This window comes from Lonchura striata, chromosome 2, assembly GCF_046129695.1.
Source record: "Lonchura striata isolate bLonStr1 chromosome 2, bLonStr1.mat, whole genome shotgun sequence".
Taxonomy (NCBI): Eukaryota; Metazoa; Chordata; class Aves; order Passeriformes; family Estrildidae; genus Lonchura; species Lonchura striata.
The window spans coordinates 39,209,425-39,228,342 of NC_134604.1; the positions used below are offsets into that span (position 1 = coordinate 39,209,425).

The 18,918-nt window shown below is 41.2% G+C and overlaps 1 non-coding gene across 1 annotated transcript in view; it reads right to left on the minus strand.

Annotated features, from left to right (window-relative positions):
- The window catches only part of LOC110478406 (uncharacterized), a 28,598-nt gene extending 12,536 nt beyond the window's left edge, over positions 1-16,062 (minus strand). Inside the window, exon 1 of the transcript XR_013339469.1 lies at positions 15,900-16,062. This is a non-coding gene — a transcript (uncharacterized LOC110478406). The remainder of the gene's footprint in view (positions 1-15,899) is intronic.
- Between the last annotated feature and the right edge of the window lie 2,856 nt (positions 16,063-18,918).

Here is an 18,918-nt window from a genome sequence, read left to right on the forward strand (position 1 = left end):
CCCTGCTGCATTGTTCCAAGGGTAGTCATGCTTGTGCACTGCCTTAGTTGTCCTTTTCCTGCAACTCCTAAGGATGTGGTTGCAATGATTCCCTAATTATAGCTAAAATACACTGAATGCTTGGTATGGCCCTTGGTGTAATCCCATGCTTGCAGGGCCAGGGAGATTTGGGTATGGATGCCAGAAGTCCAGTTGTCTACACATGTTCCCTTTCCCCCTTCACTCAGTGATAATGACTCCTTCTGCATATGCACGTTATCACCATTTCCAGCCTAGATGCCCTTGCTGTTTCTCTGCCAGGCACTTTCCAAGACAGTGATCCAAAGAGAAGGGTGCAGGAGCAACTGTGCCACAGAACTTCCCTTCACCATGAAGGATGCCTGTGCTTTGTTACTAAAAAGTGGGATATCGCTCCTCCCCAACACACTTATTTTCCCATGCTAAGATTTTCTGGTATGCTCCCTGCCAAATTAAATCAAAATGAGTATCTTGTTAAAGAAAAAAACATTGCAGATTTTGATCTATTTTTATTAGTCTGCCAGTTGAGCCTGTTGCTCTGATCTGGTTTACTTGACAATTCCTTAGCTGCTATGCTCAACTTCTTCTCTGCAGAGGCCCTACAGTATTTCAAGAATATTAGAAAGTTCTGAGTAAGATACAAGGATCCTCACCACGGCCTTATCCAAAAAGGCTGCAAAAATTCTGAACGAGTCTATTTCACAAACATGAACATTTCCTGCAGAATTAGGTCTTGTCAGCTGGGGGAAGAGGAAGAGGGAAACAAGGAAAAACCTGAGAAATCTAGAAAGGATTACAGTGCAATCACCTGGAAAATATATTAAAACTCAATACCATCTTAAAACTGATGAAAAAAAATAAGCCCTCCTGTGTTCAATCACATCCCTCCAAAGCTCTTGGCCAACCTCTCCATGTTAGAGACAAATCACTGTTAGATAACCTTTTCTGAACAAGTCCATCACTTATTCTAGTTTATGTTCTGTTTCTTTTGGCAGCACAGCTATTTAAGGCAGCCTTCTAATCCAAAACCTATGGTAATTTTTCTTTTCTGTTCTAGGGCAATTCTTCAAAGCATCATAAAGGCAAATTTAATAAGCACCTCAATTTGTATTGCTTTATATTTATAATACTGCAAGCACCTGCTGCTGCTGAGACCTAAGCACATATCTATCGATCTTAACTCTGCATAGACTGATTTGGATTAATCTTAATAGTTTCATATTTTAAAGCAATTTCAAGAAATATTACTCCAAGCTGCTGGGTGGATTGGTTGTGGGTTTTTTTCTCTTTGGGGTGTTGCTTTTTTGTTAGGTTTGGCATTTGGGTTTTTTTCCTTCAGTGTTTTTTGTTTGGGTTTTTTTTTAATTCATATTGTGGTACCCCCTTATTTTTATTAAGATACTGCTGACCAGCTCTTAAAAACACAATTAATTTTGCTTCCTTGTTTAAACCAGCCACATTTGATATGTGTATTTTATATATATATTTATCATTTTACTGGAGTACTCAGTAGATCCCTCTTGTCAATTTAACAACAGGGACTCAACAATCAAACCAAGTTACTCCTGGAAGCTCAACACTGGAAGTCAAGCCACCACTGGAGCTCATGGATGGTTTTGGGATCTCTGCACATGCAGGGAATGGGTGTTTAAAAGTTCATACCATGATCCAGTACGTGTAGGGTTTGAATCACGTATTATCTGACCTTCTCTCAAAAGAGGGATATATTAGCTTTTAATCTTATCCAAGTGCTTGCAAACATCAAGTGACAGCTAAGGCTACACAGTACAGAAGTAAAGTCCTATGTCTGACCTTTCAAGAGGGGCTGAGGAATCATGTCCTTAGGCACCTCTTCAGAGCCTATCTTCCACAGCTTACAGACAGAATATTAATGGATGCACCCTGGGCTGTGGACATCCTGGTATCTACAACATCAACAGGAACTGCTCTTGCTGTTATTTCATTTGACAAGATGACAGATAAGAAGTTTAATGCAGTAGGGGAAAGGAAGAAAAAAGTTATGATGCAGTGCAAGTAGGTGAGCGAGATAATGAAGCCCAGACATAAAGCACAGGAGAGCCCCCTTAGTGTTCAGGAGAAAAAAAAAGGAAAAAAAAAAAAAAAAAACCAGCACATAGAAGAAAAGCTGCATGGAAGTAAAATAAAGACTGAAATAAGTGAATGGAAGAAGAGTCTATCCATCAAAGAGGACCGACATTAGTGATGGGTCTCACTTCTGCACTGTCTTTGCTTTTAGTGGCTGACAGCTGAGGTTCGTACTTCTCATCCATCTCCTGCCTACGTATTTAGGTGTGATGGAGCAGCCTCCTCCACAACCCATCAGGAGACCTCATGGAAGACTTCACAGGATACTCTGCAGATAATTTAATCTCAAGAGTGACTCCCTCTCATAAACTCCTACTCTAGAGGGGCTGTGCTATGTGACTCCCTGCAGTATATAATATGGGCGTTACAAGATAGGTTTTTAAGTATTCCCATTAAAAACACACCTCTTTATCAACAAAACAAGAGTCTGATTGCTGTTTTTATTCACCCCAATCATGGCAAGATTGTTGCTAACTTCATGACATGCTCGTGAATATCTAAAACAAAGTTTGCAAAACTGTTTTTAACTGCATTTGTTGGAAAATTAGGCAAATGGAAAGGCTCACAGACAGGAAACATCATTGTAAGATAATCAGTTGTATGCCCTCTTATTTATCAACAACAAAAGCCAATACAGACATTATCTTGGGAATCCATGGATTTTTAAATTTTCTCTTAACATGATGATACAGATTTCCTCAGAAAATAAATGAGGCACAGGGAGACCTTGCATGTCATTTATATAGAAGAGATGCCATTTATCCTTCAGCTTCTGGCTGCGAATTCCAAATTACTGTCCCAAAACATCTGTAACCTTCATATGTTCTCATCTTCTTTCACAATTACTTCTTATCATGTGCGGAGGTCTTGAACTTTTGCAACAGCTATACTGAGTAAATCAGCTATAAACAGACATGCTATTGATACTCCAAGCCAACAGCTAATCATGATTTCTAGTCTTTCAAGCGAATAGGACAACTTAAAATGGCAAACATTGCTCTATCTACTCATCCATAAATTAGGAGTGACAATTGCAGATTATTACTCATTCACTCAGAGCGTTTGTTTGGCCCTGAGAGAACTGGCTTCATTCCAAGAGCTGGCAAACACTGGTTAATATACATGTAAATGTTTTATTTCTCTTGGAGTAGGCAATTTCACAAAATGAAATACCGAATTAAAGATGACCTCAGTTCTTCTGCTGATGCCTGTCTTGGATACAGTGCTGCTGGAAGCCTTTGCAAGCTTTTTCCACACCAAGTCAACAGGGAAAAAGACACCTTTTCTTTTCAAAGTGAGACAATTTCACTGTGGAAACATGAAAGCTTTTATATAAATATTAATCACCACATTTGTCCTGGAGTTAAGTGGATGGAGACTGGCTTATATAAGGCTGCAGTGCTGACTTGAAAAGAGTGAGTGACACATACTGAAATGGTTCTGCAAATACTGCTCCAAATAAGCTGTTCTTCTATACAAGTACTGTGGTGCAAGGAGTAGATTAGTGACCCCAATATTTAATCTGAGGGTACTAGATTAAATAGTACTGAGAGTGAGAGTGGAGAAGGGGAATTTTGTCCTTTGAATTCTTGATGTAAGTGTAAAGAAAAGGAAATTGTTCATTTCCTCCAAAACTGCAACTAATTTGAATGGGGAAGAAGAGACAAGACTAAGAAAAGGAATGGAGGTTCAACAAAGAGTGGGGAATAAACTAAATATCTGAGCAGAAAACCCAGCAGTGGTTTAACAGACCCTCTTACTAACCAGACCAAAACCTAAATATTCAAAATAATACTAAGTGTACTGTACCATACTCTTCTATTCAGTTTGGAGCATGAATCTCCAACACCCAAGAGAATCAACATGCTCATTTGAGGTGAGGACAGTATACACCACCTCCAGCAGGACTCTGAGAACCATCTTTTTCCTACAAAGGGCTGGAGGTATCAGATCTGTTTACTCCTCCTATGATACAGGCTATCAGCCATTGCTTACCCCTCTTTCCTACAGAAAGTGAGATTTATTTTCACAAATCAATGAAGTTTTGAAACTAGAACTACAACTACAGAGCAGATTTCTGAGAAGGGGAAGAGAGAAGCATAACCTCGTATCTACTGTGCTGTACCATAGGTATTGCCTCACTTTCTTTGAGGGCACACTGAAGTTTCAATCAGTTGAGGATGCTAAAAATAGTTGAAAATTGTTCATAAACCTAAACAGAGATGACACAGTATATTTCACAACAGCAAGTATAGAATGAAATACAAAATAAGCTACAAAGCATGACTGAGATCACAGTAACTTGAGGGAGCCCACAAGCAGAGAGCATACAACAATTAAGAAACCCCCAATTAGCAAGACAGCAGCAGTCAAAATTCACCTTCTCTGAGTGAAAGGGATAGAAGATGAACAAACATTGATGGGAAGCAAGTACCAACAGATGACACCATCAAAAGATTCAGGACTGTATTTATGCAGCAAGAGCTGATGAAAAGTTTAGTTCCGTTTGGTAACTCATCTTGATTGCTATTGCAGTGCTCCACAGTTTTCAGCCAGGTCTCTCCATGGACACAAACAGGACACCAGATCTGTATTTTCTGGAGATAAATACATCAAAAACTGCAGACATTAGAATTGCTCTCCTTCACATTCTGCATTTGAACAGGAAAACAATTTAGATTTTACAGGCTACTACATTAACTAAAGCTACTTTGGAAACATTTTTCCATTATTTCTTCACGAAATGATATGTTTCTTTTTCTTCTCACCTGTAGAAAACTACTGCTGGAGCAAGCACACTAACTAGCACTTGACATGACTTTGAAACTTGAACCTTATGCTGCACTTTTCCATGCTGCTTTCACACAAAGCACACCCTCCCCACTCTTGTGTGCTACTGCTTACATGGCACCTGGAGATCTCACAAGGAAACCTGCAGGAACAAAGGGCAACACAACAGAACATGACAGTGCCAGCCTCAGCTCTGAAGAGGATTTTAAAATTTATAACAGGGTCTCACTTGGCTGCTCGGTGCTCTGCGTGGCTGAAATGAATACACAAGCCAGGCGGAACTGCAAGAGAGGCACCTATAAAAGGTGACAGCACTATTACCAGATAAGCCAGCAGTTAGACATCACTGATTACCACACTGGACAGAGATTTTAACTCACCTAGAGAGCAGACAGCTAATCGGATCTCTTAATGGGCTTCTCTCAGTTTCACTGGGGCTGATGCATGCTGCATACAGGATTTGGAATGAGATTTTTCCCTGAATAGCACATACTGCTTTACTACATCATTCTGTTATCATCTTGGCTTACGCTTATATAAAATACCAGATGGAAGTTACATGAACAGTCATTAAGAGGTTGTTAATCATTAAATTCAAGCTATGCAGGGCAGCAACAAAGCTGACCTCTTGAATAAATTGAGCTTGGATACAGGTAACATTGATTTTCCTAAAGACGTTTCATTACTTAACTCTAGAATTGTGATTTCTTTTGAGAGTAGGAAGTTAAGAGCTAATCGAAATTTGCTATTTATTTTCTACCAAAGAGAAACCAGCCTATTTAAAACGCAGAAAATATGATAGATCTCCCTCCCTTTCATTTTTCTCTCCCTTCTGAGAAAAACTCAACTTCACAGGACTTCAAACCTCACGGAGGAGGGGAGGAACCCAGAAAACAAACTCTAAAAACCTTTTAAAAAACCCAGTTCATCTTTATTCTACAAACTTTTCCTCCAGCACTGAAAACCCAATGTATATTTTCTCCCAACTACTTTTATCCCTGTATTGTTCTTAATGCTTTCCTAGAAATTATGGTTTTTTAGCGCCCAAATGAAAAACTTATATTTGATGAAGGGATAGGGACTGTTTGGAGCCCAGAGTCAGCAAAAAGGCACATGGTAAATATTTGGATATGCTACAGGATATTGAGCCTATCTGCTATATTTTCTCCTTTCCAACTCATCCTGGGTTTGTTCTTAAACAGGTATCAGAATCAACCAGGCGACTATTACAAGTTATACCATTAAATTGAAGAGTTTCCTCTTCACCTCCTTCAAGTATGATAAAGATCATCCATAAAAACAAAGTGATCTGAGTTCCCCACTTCCCACAGGTATGCTAAACTGCTTACTCAACCACAGCAGTAATGTACATGACAAATGGAGTGTGTTGCGGACTTGGGGTTTCTTAACTTTCTAAAATTACTATTTTGACTTACTCATATCTTTGGGAATGTAAAACTTACTTAAATCTAAGAAAATTATCTAAGCAAAAAAGGAAGAGACAAAGTTATTCAAAAAAGAAAAAATACGCAAAACCTCCAAAACACACATCTTTTACAAGGGGTAATTTCTTACTCTCCTTGTTTTGAGAGCATTGCTTCTTTTATAAAGCAAAGTTTTCCCAAAGCAGGCATCACTGACTGCATTCATCTGGAACTTTTATGTAAACAATGTTGAAGTAAGAACTGAAAAGCCAAAAAAGGATATTAAATCACAGGATATATACATCCTGGAACCTTGTATGTATATTTTTCAAGAGAAGAATAACAAAAAAACAATTGGACATGAAAAAGACATAACAAGGAGGCAAGAATGTGGAACATGAAAGGCTTTTTGCTTAAGGTCTCTCATATCTTAAGAATTTTTTAAAATATTATGTTAGAGCACCTGAATTACAGCTAATCGCTTCTGAGATGGCTCCTGTTGCAGCAGCTTTTGCTGGAATATTTCACTCTGGCTGTCAGCCAAATCTTTGCCATGCTGATGCCAAATAAATGATACCCAATTTCAATGACAGATGCTGTTGTGTTGACACATAATTAATAGGTTTATATTCAGGACTCCCTGGAATTCTGAAACACTTTATTCACAAGAAATGTAACTGACAGCAGAATTCAAAGGGACTTGCACATAGCTGGTGCCACTGCACTGCTGGTATTGTCAGACTGGAAGGAAGAGATTGCCAGCTGTCCAGGGTGGTCAGGAATAGTGGAGACCAAAAATGTTCCAGGGCAAAGGAAAATATGGAGAGATACAACCCAGCAGTAAAGGTTAACCTGCTCAGCTAGAAACCTGCATGCCCAGAGAAGCAGGAAATCTGAAAGTTTTCAACACAAGTCACATATCCCTTTCCTGCAGAGTTTCTAACTGCACAGGAGATGGAAATCAGAGAAACAACACAGCATTGAATAACAAATATGTCTATAATCTTCTTTTCTCTTAAACTTCCTTCGTTTTCTAGGCAGGAAACAGATTAGCAACTGTTAAAAATACATTTACCAAAGGTATGTTTCAAAGAAAACATTAAATACCCTGATTCTTGCATGTTCACTCTCCTGGAGTCAATTTGTAATAAACTTTCATAAATAGCATTTATTTTGGAAAGCAACTATATCCCTCCTGAAGCTAAACACACCTTTGCATCCACTGTCATTCTTACAGGAAAAAAATGTTGATGATACTACAATATATTCCTACAACCTGAGGTGTTTTTTTTGTTTTGGTAACAGTGTCATATTATTTTCACACAATGAATAAAAACATGGGTGGAAATATTCAACAAAATATTTGTACCTGCTCATTTCACAAGGAAAAAAAAAAACAGCAAAAAATAAAATTTAGCATAAAGGAAAAAATAAAAGCCACATGGCAAAGCTTTCAGTGCTTTAACCAGATAGTATATGCTGCTCAGCAAACATGCAATGTAGTATACTCTACCATGATGCCTTTTTCTAATTAAAATAAGGTTAAGCTTAAGAATACTTTTGAATTGCACTATATGGGGATTATCAAATACATCTGAAGTTTGCAGATGAACTAACTGAATACATATTTTGTTGACAGTTTCTTAAATAGTATTTTAGAATACTGATCACAGCCCAGAAAGCTTCTTCAGTGTGATACACTTCTGCTGTTTGTGAGGCCTTATCTAGGTCTGAGATATTGTCTGTACTTCTCTACCAGTACCACAGGAAAGATTTCTTCTTCCAGTCCACTCTTTTCTTTCCACTGTATGAAAAAGGGACTGATGTTAATGCTTCAGACTTTGCACACTGCAGCTCTTTCCTTTAATTCTTCCTCTCCTGTGCTTCTAAGGGTTGCTAAGGGCAAAACTGTCACAAGACCTCTCTTCACACTGAATTTCTCCTTCAGGAGTGCCCAGCACAGAGAATACAGATGAAATTTTACAAGGGAAAAATGCATTTGTCATCAAAGTTCCTATCTCTCAAATCCCCAAATTTCCAGTTAGTTCAGCAACACAGAATATATAAAATGTCCAGGTTTATATCCTTGCAAAAGCACAAAGTACTTGAAAAGGTCAAGGAAGTGCATTAAGCAGAAAAGCTTTAGAGGCCAGGAGTTCTTTCTTCACTGTTCTGTGAAGCATTGGGGAAAAAAAAAAAAAAAACACAACAATTTTTGCCAAAACATATCCAGAAGTTAAAAGTTAAGCAGCAATTGCACAGGTACTTTCTTTCTAAAACAAAACAACCAACTTAATAAAACAAAAAACTACATCAAAAAACTTTAAAAGCGCACCCCAAAGAAATCACATCCCTCCCCAAAACACATAGAAATTTTGTCAGTCACAACGACAGCTGGGACTAACCTCCCACTGGCATTTGGGCATTTCAGGAACATACACAGAGAATCATAAAATGGTTTGTTTTGGAAGGGACCTTAAATATCATTTTGTTCCAAAGAGAACATGAAAAAACCAGCTAAGCCAGCTGTCAACAACTTTGATTTACCAAAACCAGACATGGGGAATGACAGGGTGCTATACCACAGGCAGACCCAATCCTCCACACTCCTGTTCAGAGGGGATCAGATGCAAAGCAGCTCCAGATGCTGTGCCTAACTCAAAGAAGGCCATTCTTTCAGCACTGCATTTTCACTGAGCACAGCACAGAAATAACAAAGCTCAGAGGCTTATACAGAAGCTCCTGCTCCTGTCTAATTACTTGGAAGGATGTGCAGAAAAGGCTGCAAGGCACTGTATAGCTACACTGTGCATGTGTTAGGAGGGGTGTGATTAGTTCAGGAAGAGATCAATGCTAAGATGCACAACCAACTCAAATATTTCTACTTGTTACTGAATTTCCTCCAAAGATTATTCCTACAGTTCTTTTGGGGTGTTTGAAACCTCCCCCTGCTCCTCCCTTAAGCACATACTGAAGTCAATAGCTTTCTCTTTTTTAAAAAAAATGCAACATCATATTCCATAGTAATAACCCATCCTGTTATTAACAAAGGCCAGAATTTAAAAATTCAAATGAATTCTCACTCCTACACCTACTATTGGCTTCGGCATTATGTTCTGTTCGGACACAGAACAGAAAGGTTTCACTTTGTCCCAGCTGAGGAAGGCAGTGCTATAGCTGGAAGACATGGGGGAAAAAATTATTGTATACAAATATTTCTGTTTCACTTCCTCAATTTATAATGCAATTTAAAAGAAAAGCAAAAGTGTGTTTGATGCTCATTACTATACAATGAGTTTAAAATGCTAAGTAAATTATCAACAGAAATAACTAAGTCATCTTCAACTTTTAGAAGTGTAAAAGACATAGCAATACTTCAGGCAATCAGATTTAAGATCAAATCTTAGTTTTACAGACACTGTTTCCTGTACTCTTAAGTATTTCTGTTACAACTGTGGGAAAGACTTAAACAATAGAGGGAAACTGTTTGCTCTGCAGACTGAAATAATAATTCAGCCGCAAGAACTAGCATCAAGACTTTTGAGTAATGGTATCAAACCCTAACATTAAGGCAAAAAGTTGGCATGCAGCCTTTTCCTCTATGCTAAAGTACTTCATCACAAGTAACTCTAAGACTCCAAACCTTCAAATGTACTTCACAGGTTGTAACAGTATAAATACAAGCCTCTCCTGTAACAGTTATGAATTCAGAAAACTTAAGGTTTTCAGATGCTGTGCAGCATTAACACCTAAACCTCTCAAGCCACTTCAGACACATCTATCCTGCAGTTTTTGTCCTAAATTATGCTGGAGTTTAAGTGTATGTTTTTCCATTCAAAGTAGGCTGTGAAGGTTGAGTTGATGGCCAGACCCAGCACAGTAAGTGCACAGGTTTCTAAGCAGACCTGAATTTGCACCACCACAGATGAACTTCCCGAGCCTTTTTGTGGCATGACTGCAGGCTCAGAGACGTATTTTATCCTGGCACCAGTAAGTCTAATAAAAGGCTCTTGGTTCTCTTATCTTATTTGTATCATGACAGCCATGTACCTAATCTATGTTTGAGGGTGCATTTTTATAACTAAAAACTCCATCTTGCAGCTTCCTTCTTTTTGTTATGTTTCTAGCTGGGTGCCAAAGTTAAGTAAAAGATTTATCCTGATGCAATGATGCTATTGACACATGTAAGCAGACATGCTAAGAACAAACATTTGAGAGGCATAGCACTACAGTGAATTTTGGAAACAAATTTATGTAACACACTTCCCCCTCCACACCTGACACTAAGCATTGTACCATGGTCTCCTTTCCAAATATACAAGCAAAGCCAAGGTGTCAAACCAAACTGACACTGGGTGAAAAAGCAGTGAGACCAATTTATAAACCAGAAGCAGTCTGAGAAAGAGATGGGATATACACCCTGAGGTCTAGTACATCCAAACCCTGATTATCCATACCTCTGGCATGACACAAAGCCCAAAATCAACCTGACCTGAACACAAGGGTTTTATGCTTAGCAACTAATAAGGCTTGAGAAGCCTTATTAGAGACCCTTCTCAAAAGAACCTATCTGAAGACAGATGGTACTTTGAGTGTTAAAGCCTACTCAGGCATCTCCTCTCATTTAGCATTTTTCCCCATGTTTACCATCATGCAAACATAGCTCTTCCAACTCTTTAACTGTAATGCATCTTTATTCTTCATAGTTTTTTTTAGACCAATTTATGGAAAAAAATTAAAATTCACAGCAGTACCAAGGCAGAACACAGCCACAATCAAAATGGATTTGGTTTGTTACTGCCAAAGTCTAAGGGGTGCCCATGTAAGTAAACATAAGATCACATCATTCTGCACTCCCCATCACCAGACCAGCTCATTTCAGCCTGAAAAAGTCATTTGTGCCTGCAGCAGTGCAGGCCACATTTCTACTCTTCATGTGACAAAGACACAAACATTGGCTTGGGCAGAAGCAGCTTTTGCACTGATGTTGCTCTTTATTTTCCACTCTTTTTGTGAAATACAGAGACAATTTCTGAGCAAAGCCTTTTGGGAAAGAGCTTTACTCAAAATCACTAGTCCTCTGTCTAGCACAATAAGAGCAGAGAATGTAAATTAGTTTCAATAAAAGCAGCTGGCAATCAATAAGAAAGGGATGGTCTCAAAGAGTAAAACTGGTTCCTCCAAGAATAAGAGTTAAAAGGAGAAAAATGTAAGAAGATGAATAAAGGAAGAATAAATGTAAACAACAGAGTTTGTGCACAGGAGAAATATCTAACAATGCAATTTAAAAAAATCAGAGAAACCGTCAAAGAAAAGCTAGGGTAAATAGAAAGAAAAATACCAGAGCAAATAAAAGGACCACAAGAAAAAGTCTAATGGAAAACAAGTGCAATCCAAACAAGATAAAATAAAAATCATGAAAGGGATCAGAAAAGAGGTTAGCTGGCACTAAGGCTTAGGGCACCAGTCACGAGTTCACATTCTAGCCTGGTTCACAGGCTTTGGTAAGTCCAATAATGAGTTTCAGCATTCCTGCTTCCACACATCAGGCCGTTTCACAAAACCTTGTAAACCTGCCTCTTCTGACCCTCTGCCATAACACAGGAAGTGAATACCCACCCATTCTACATGCAGTTAGACTCCTCTGCTATGGCCCTTTACCTTCAGGTCCACAGGCACCTGCAGAGGACTGGGAAAAGCCCAGCAGTATTGTTACTACCTATTTAAAGAAAAAAGAGAATCCAAACACTCAAAACTCATACTTTCACTGAATTTCCATATAATTGTGTCTCATTTTTGCAAGTCAGAGACTGCATTATGGTCACAGAAGCAGCTCTTTCAGACAAGGGAAAATACAAGCGTGGCTGTGTTAGCAACCTGCACTCAAGAGAAACCAAACAGTCAAGTGCCGTGCATGCTGCAAAAGTCAGTGTCACACAGTGTCCATCTTCCACCTACAGATCGAGCCCCACTTTCTGGTTTTATCAACACCTCCCACCGAACCTTGGTAAACGTGGAAGTAAGGTCCTATCCTGCACATGCGTTTAATAGAGCGTATGAGCAAAGAGGAAGGCAGGCAGGTACTTAGCAGCTTTTTATCCCCAAAGAATCTCACCACAAAACTACACAGTGTAACTCCTCTGGTCCCAAGAATGCAGCCCCATCAATGAAGTAGCTACTTAAACAGCACACGTGAATTGCAAAAACTGGTGTTTTCTACACTCACCGGAAACTGCAGTGGAAAATTCACTGCACGGCACACTCTTTCATTTACATTAAGTTTTGACCAAAATACTGATGGACTCAAAAGATAACCCCTCTGACAAGTTGCTCATATACGTAGAATTATGCTTGTACTTTCAGAACTTTAATGCAAAGTAATTTGACTGGGATATGCCCTACCTTTTGAGGTACGAGATTTTTAATTACAACAGTGGTCAGAAACTTGCAGATACACAGACACCCAATAGCTCACACTTTTAAGAAAGTACAAAGTGACTAACTTCTTTGCATCTAAAATGGGTATACAATGCAACAAAGAAAAATAAAGAAGACCAAAACACCCACATACTGAAAGTAAACTAGTGACAGAGCAAAAGACATCAGAGAGAATAGTATCACACATGCTTATCCCCTCAAGATATATACGTGCTCAAAGGGCTCACAAATATCTCATCTCTGGCTGTGTCCCCCATTCATTATACAAAGCCTGCTTCCTCTGTTATCTACAGTAATTATTTTATGGTTTGTCTTAAGTAAAAATATCTCTCTCAAAACACCCAAACAAGCAACCAGAAGGAAAAAAAAAAAAAAAAAAAAAAAAAAAAAAAAAAAAAAAAAGGCTGGCGGTCTGCACTGTTGCAGGATTCTACATCTACAACTTCATGGCCTGTACCTACTTATAAAACAATTAAAGCATTTTAACAGCACGTTTCCCTAAGGTGGTGAGCAGTTAAGACCTTTATATACTGAAAGAGATGCCCTTCCATATTTGCATGGCCTATCAGCCACAAACAGGATTAAGAGCTCAGCAAATCCTCACACAGGCCACATCTGCCCACATAACTCTTTGCCATAATGAGCAGAAAGGAAGGTAACTCCTCAGCTGTATGCAGGACTTACTGGGAAGCTGTTACTGCTATAATTAAAAAAAAAAAAATTAAAACCCAAGTTAAAACCAAAACAAGCCAAAAAAGAAGCAACGCAAAACGGCATCATGGACACCTCAGGATCTTTCACCCTCTAAAGAAAAGTCTCACCTGGTTACAGATCTTGGGGACTTACAGCCCTACCACTGATAGCTTTGCAAGAGATCTGTGCATCTCTCTGAGCACAGCCCCCATGACAGCAGTGCTGTCTGCTGAATCAGGACCCATCTTCTGTGACTTAATGCAGGACTTCATTCAGCTTCTCACCACTGCTTCTTGGTGGAACACTATCATTGGGACGAGCCTTGTTGGTCTTCAAAGCAACAAGAAAGGGAGAAAGATGATGGAGAAGGAAAATTTGTGAAAATAAACAAGGAAACTGCATTACATTACATACTGCCATCATCAAATGTATCTACCATCCAATAAGATAGGTCATATCACCTAATCAGTACATGTACCTCTTATATAGACATACATATGTGCAAAAGCACTTCTGTGTTTATTTAATGCATAGGAAAACATGATTAGATTTTTTTTAAATATTGAAATTATTTTGCTAGCATACAGATCTAGCAGCAACCAGTGAGCACACAGTCCACTCAGTGAGCACACGGTCCACTCTCTTGCTGCTACTGCACCCACACCCCTCTCCAAACAGGCAGCAATGACCCAGCGATCAGCTAGGGAGCATTACTGAGGGTTGTCACCTCACACAGGCCCATTTCCACCCCACGCTCTGGGGTAGCTGTAAAGCTCAGATGCTGTTTCACAGACAGGAGGCGTGGGTATGCAGTCACTACCGAACATTTGATGTTCACTGGTTTGAACACAAACCAGTCCCATCCGAGTGTGAATACCAATCATATCCCAGAAAGGTGTAATGTGTGCTCGGGACTCCCTGGGAGACTTTTCCAGTGTCCATCCTGGCAGCATCTGAAGCTGCCCAGCTCTGCAAATCACTTGTCTTTATCCCTGTAAGTCTGTCAGTGCTGTCCATGCTCCTCTGTGCTGCCCTTCATTTGTGGCCAACAGCTCTGCCACAACCCTCTCAAGGAGCAGAATGGAGGCCTATGCAAGTCCAGGCTGGAAAATGCACTAAAGAAACAGGTAGTTCTCCCAAAACATTGAACAGCATTTGATAGCTTCACCTAAAATTCCTGTTGGTAGATGTCCCTTCCTACAAAGCATTAGGGAAACCAGCAGCTAAAACTGCTGTGCAAGGAGAAGTTCATTTATCTGACAATTTCATTTCAATTTCATTTATCAGTGAAATCAACAAAGGTTGAAAATAGTTTTCTTCTTAGCTTCATCTTAGGAGGTCTGTATGTTATAAATAGGCTACTATAAGGCAATTAAGAGAGAGAAGGAGAGCAAAAAGTTATTAAAAATGTACCAGCAGAAACTAATTTCACTTTTTTTCAACAGGGCATAGGGGAATTCCTGTAAGACTTCTAGCTAATTTCAAGGAGGAAATTCTGAAGGAAGCTATAAATAACTGACAGTCAAATTTTCAAAACTGAGAGAAACACGAAGCCCCAAGAGGTTCGACCCAGGGTGGCACCACCCCACAGACCGATAAAAATATCATACAAATTTCAGGCAAGATAGGGACCACGAAACAGAAACCACTCTGACAAGAGAACATTTTAAACGGTCGAAAAATAAGAGAAAGGGTTTAACTATAATCGGTTTAGAAGCACAACAAAAAAAAAATTACGGTAATCAACAATAAGGAGAACCACAAAACTATGCACCGAACTCATGACAGCTCATCACAGGGACAAAACACGCACAAATTAGGGCACGGTGCTTTAAAAAAAAACCCCACGTTTTTACATTCAGAACAGATTGGGGTTTTTTTTTCCTTCTTGGGTCACCTTTAATGCTTTCCTGAGAATTTTTTTTTCCCCAACAGGCTGCTTAAACACAGGTCTCGGTCGTTTCCCGGCACAACTGTACTCGCGACTGGGAATCGAAATTAAGTAGATAAGAAAAAAGAGCAACACATAAACCCCGAAAGTCTCCTGCGAGTCTTCGGAGCAGTTATTTTCCTGGCCAGCCTCTCAGCGGAGCTTCCCAGGGGCTGCCACCCGGCCCCGGCAGCGCGGCCCCGCGGCAGCTCCCTCCCGCCGCCCCGGCCGGCTCCCGGCTCCCCGCCCGCCCTCCGCCTTCCCAAACTTTCCGGGCTCACCCGCGGCACCCCGGCCGCGGGACGGAGCGCGGGGAGCCCCATCCGCACCGCAGGAAGCGGTCCCGCCCGGCAGCCGATCCCGCCGCCCCGCGGCTCCCCCGGGACACCGCGGGCTCGCCCGTGCCCCGTCCCGGCGCTCCCCGCCGCCCGTCCCGGCGCCTCCGCACCCCGGCCTCTCCCGGGACAGCGGGCGGGAGCGGGGCCGCCGCGCGCCCTTACTTGGAGTTGCGTGCTCCGAGAGACGGGAAGGGCCGGGCAGCGGCGGAGAGCAGCAGCGTCCGCAGCGCCGGCCGCCGGCAACTTCCCCGCTCCGCCGCCACACGTGGGGCTGAGGCACGGGCTGCGCTCCCCGCCCGCCGCTCGCCGCCGAGGACGTGGCAGCTCCTGCCCTCCCCGGCCGCGCCGGAGGCTCCTCCCGGCCCCGCTCTGCGGAACGCGGGGCGCCCTCTGCCGCCCGCCCGGGGACCGCCGGCCCGGCCGCGCCCGGCCCCGCCGCCCCGGAGCGCGGCCCGGCGCCGCTGCCGCCCGCGCTGCCCGCGGGCCGGGGGCCGCGTGCCGCACGCCCGGCCCCGCCGGTGTCGGCCCGCGGGCCGCGAGGGGCGGGCGCGCCGGACAGGGGAGAGGGGTTTGTAAAGGAGAACGCCAGAATAGGTGGCATCAGGAGAGCAATTCCTTTTCTTTCCGCGTACCAGCAGGACGGAAGCGCCTGTTGAGTTGATCAAACTCTGCGATAACGGGCCGAAAATAAAAATGGAGGGCCGGCTCCGCGCCCTCCGGGAGCAGGGGCTGTCCGGGCAGAGCGGCGGGACTGGGTGTGCTGAGGAGCCCTGTCACACGCAGCCCCAGCTGCTGTCACCTCTGCACCAGCGACACCCCAAAACACCTGCAGCTGCTTCCCAGCGCCCATGGCTTAGGCTGACTGCCACAGAGACACTCTGCTCTCTTACTGCGGAGAAGGGACCTCTCACCGCGTTCCTAAACAGACAGTAGCTGTTAACTGCTGGAAAATGGAAGACCTCAGACATCTATTTGTCTTTTCTTCTTGTTAGGATTACACGTTTTGAAAATAAAATTTAAAAAAACCATTTCTTGTGCTTGCATTGGTTGCAGTGCGCCTGACAGCATTCAGCTTCTTGCTGAAAAGGATGGTTGGGAGGAATCTTGCCCTTCTTCTATGTTAATAACAGCTACAGAACTTTTTCCAAGCTTAGTGGTTTTGTCCTTTTCCTCATGCCTTTCTTAAAGTGTTTCCTGTGAGAGTGTTTGTTACAGGCTCCTTAGTGTAACCTTAACAAACCTTCTATTTGAGTGGTCTTAGACTGTTGTGTTGCTACCTCCTGTTGCTCTTCTTCCTGCTGAAAACATCCATTTCTCTGAGTGCTGGGCACAGTTTTAATCTCGAGGTGCACTGTCAATTTGAGGTTAGGTTCCGACTTTGAATTCATAAAGAAGTGCTGTTGCTGATGTTCAAATAATGCTGAACCGCTTAGGGCTAAAGCAGAGAAGAAATAAAAATTGTGCTTTTCTAAAACATCTCTTGCACTGTGGTTATCTCAAAGGGCTTTATTAAGTAATGTCAAGTAAAGGGGCACCTTTAAGCATAGCAGCGATTCCATGCACAAATGTACCTCTGAACGAGGAAAATTTTGGCATTAGAGTTATCTACTCATTTAGTAGGGCTATTATGTATGTTTAATGATCACTTGCAGTACCATGAGAAATATCCAATAATGGTCACCACTTAAAACCATTAAGGAAAGATAAATTATGTGTGTATATTCAATTACTCCTTGGGTTGACTCTAAGTAAGAAAATGCAGCCAAGTCGATTTTAAGGTTAAAGTGAATGTGTGAATCTTTGCTACATATTCCAGGAAAGCTGTTAAACTTACAAAGTACATAATTTGGTGGTTATTAAGTTACATATTTATGCTGAAGGACTCCTGGTACACAATTACTTGCTACTGTAATCGCTCCAGCTTCAGCGATGTCCAGCAACAGGATGTTGCCATTTAGGAAACACAGATTCCTGTGTAAGCTCTAGGCAGAAGACAATGTGTGGGCCAAATAGGTTTTCCAACCTGCATGTGTCCAAAACAGATATGATTAAGTGCATTTTTGTTTAGCTATTGATTTATTCACCTGGCTTCCTCAAATATCGGATATATATATGTCTCTTGTCCAAGAAAAATAAGGCTCTTCAGAGTATTGATTGCAGCAGTGGAGTCTGCAGTACAGCTCAGTAAAAGGTTTGGTTCACATTTTAAGACATTGCACTGTTATAGGTAATAGTATGTAATAAACCTACACGTCCTTTGGATGTAGGTGTAAAAATCTGCTGCGAGGATTATAATCTTTATTATTTATTCTTAATGTAGAAAAAAAGATCTTTTCAGGTTGAGCTATCAGTGTGCAGTAATCCTCCCCTAAACCTGCTCAGAATTTATAGATTTGTTTTATGCAGTACTGTAAAAGCATGGGAAATGCTATTGCCAAATTTAGTATTTTGTCCCTTTGTTGTATCCTACTTCTGTGACAGTAGCAGCTTAGTCTTTTAATAAATACATATGGTTTTACATATGTGCATGTATGGAGAGAACAAGAAAAATAATCCCACATAAAGTGCAACTGAAGTGCAGAAACTGTGGTGTTCATTACAAGTTCTAATACAAAATAGAATCAATTGGATTCATATACATGTACACTTACAAGGCCCTTTCCCTTGAATATTGTTTCCTTCTCTGGGAACTTACAGTGGCAAAACCCTACAACCGATATCCTTCCCAACTGGCAAAATATTTTTGACAATAAGAAACAGATGTTTCTTGCCAGGACTCTTTGTGGTTTTCACAGTCTCTGGCAGTTTTGGGCTTTTTCTCCAACAAGTGGTGGAACCACATCACAGATACTTTCCACCTCTGTGCAGTTGCACTCCTGGGTTTTGCTGGTGTCTTTGCCTTCCAAGAACTCTTTTGATTTTTTTTTTTGGTTCCACACTTTCTTCAGATTTACTCTGGGTTTCTTGTTTACCTTATTTTCTGTTCATATCAATCTTCTGTGAGACTTCCCCTAAACCTCATCATCAGAGTCTTCTTTCTCTCATAAGATTCAACATGGAAATCCCACAATTACCTCCAACACTCAGACTAGATAATATGTCAAACTGTGTGGGATAGAGGTGCCATGGAAGTGCCTATTTATCTCTTTCTGACTATGAAAAGTACATAAGTAGATCAGAT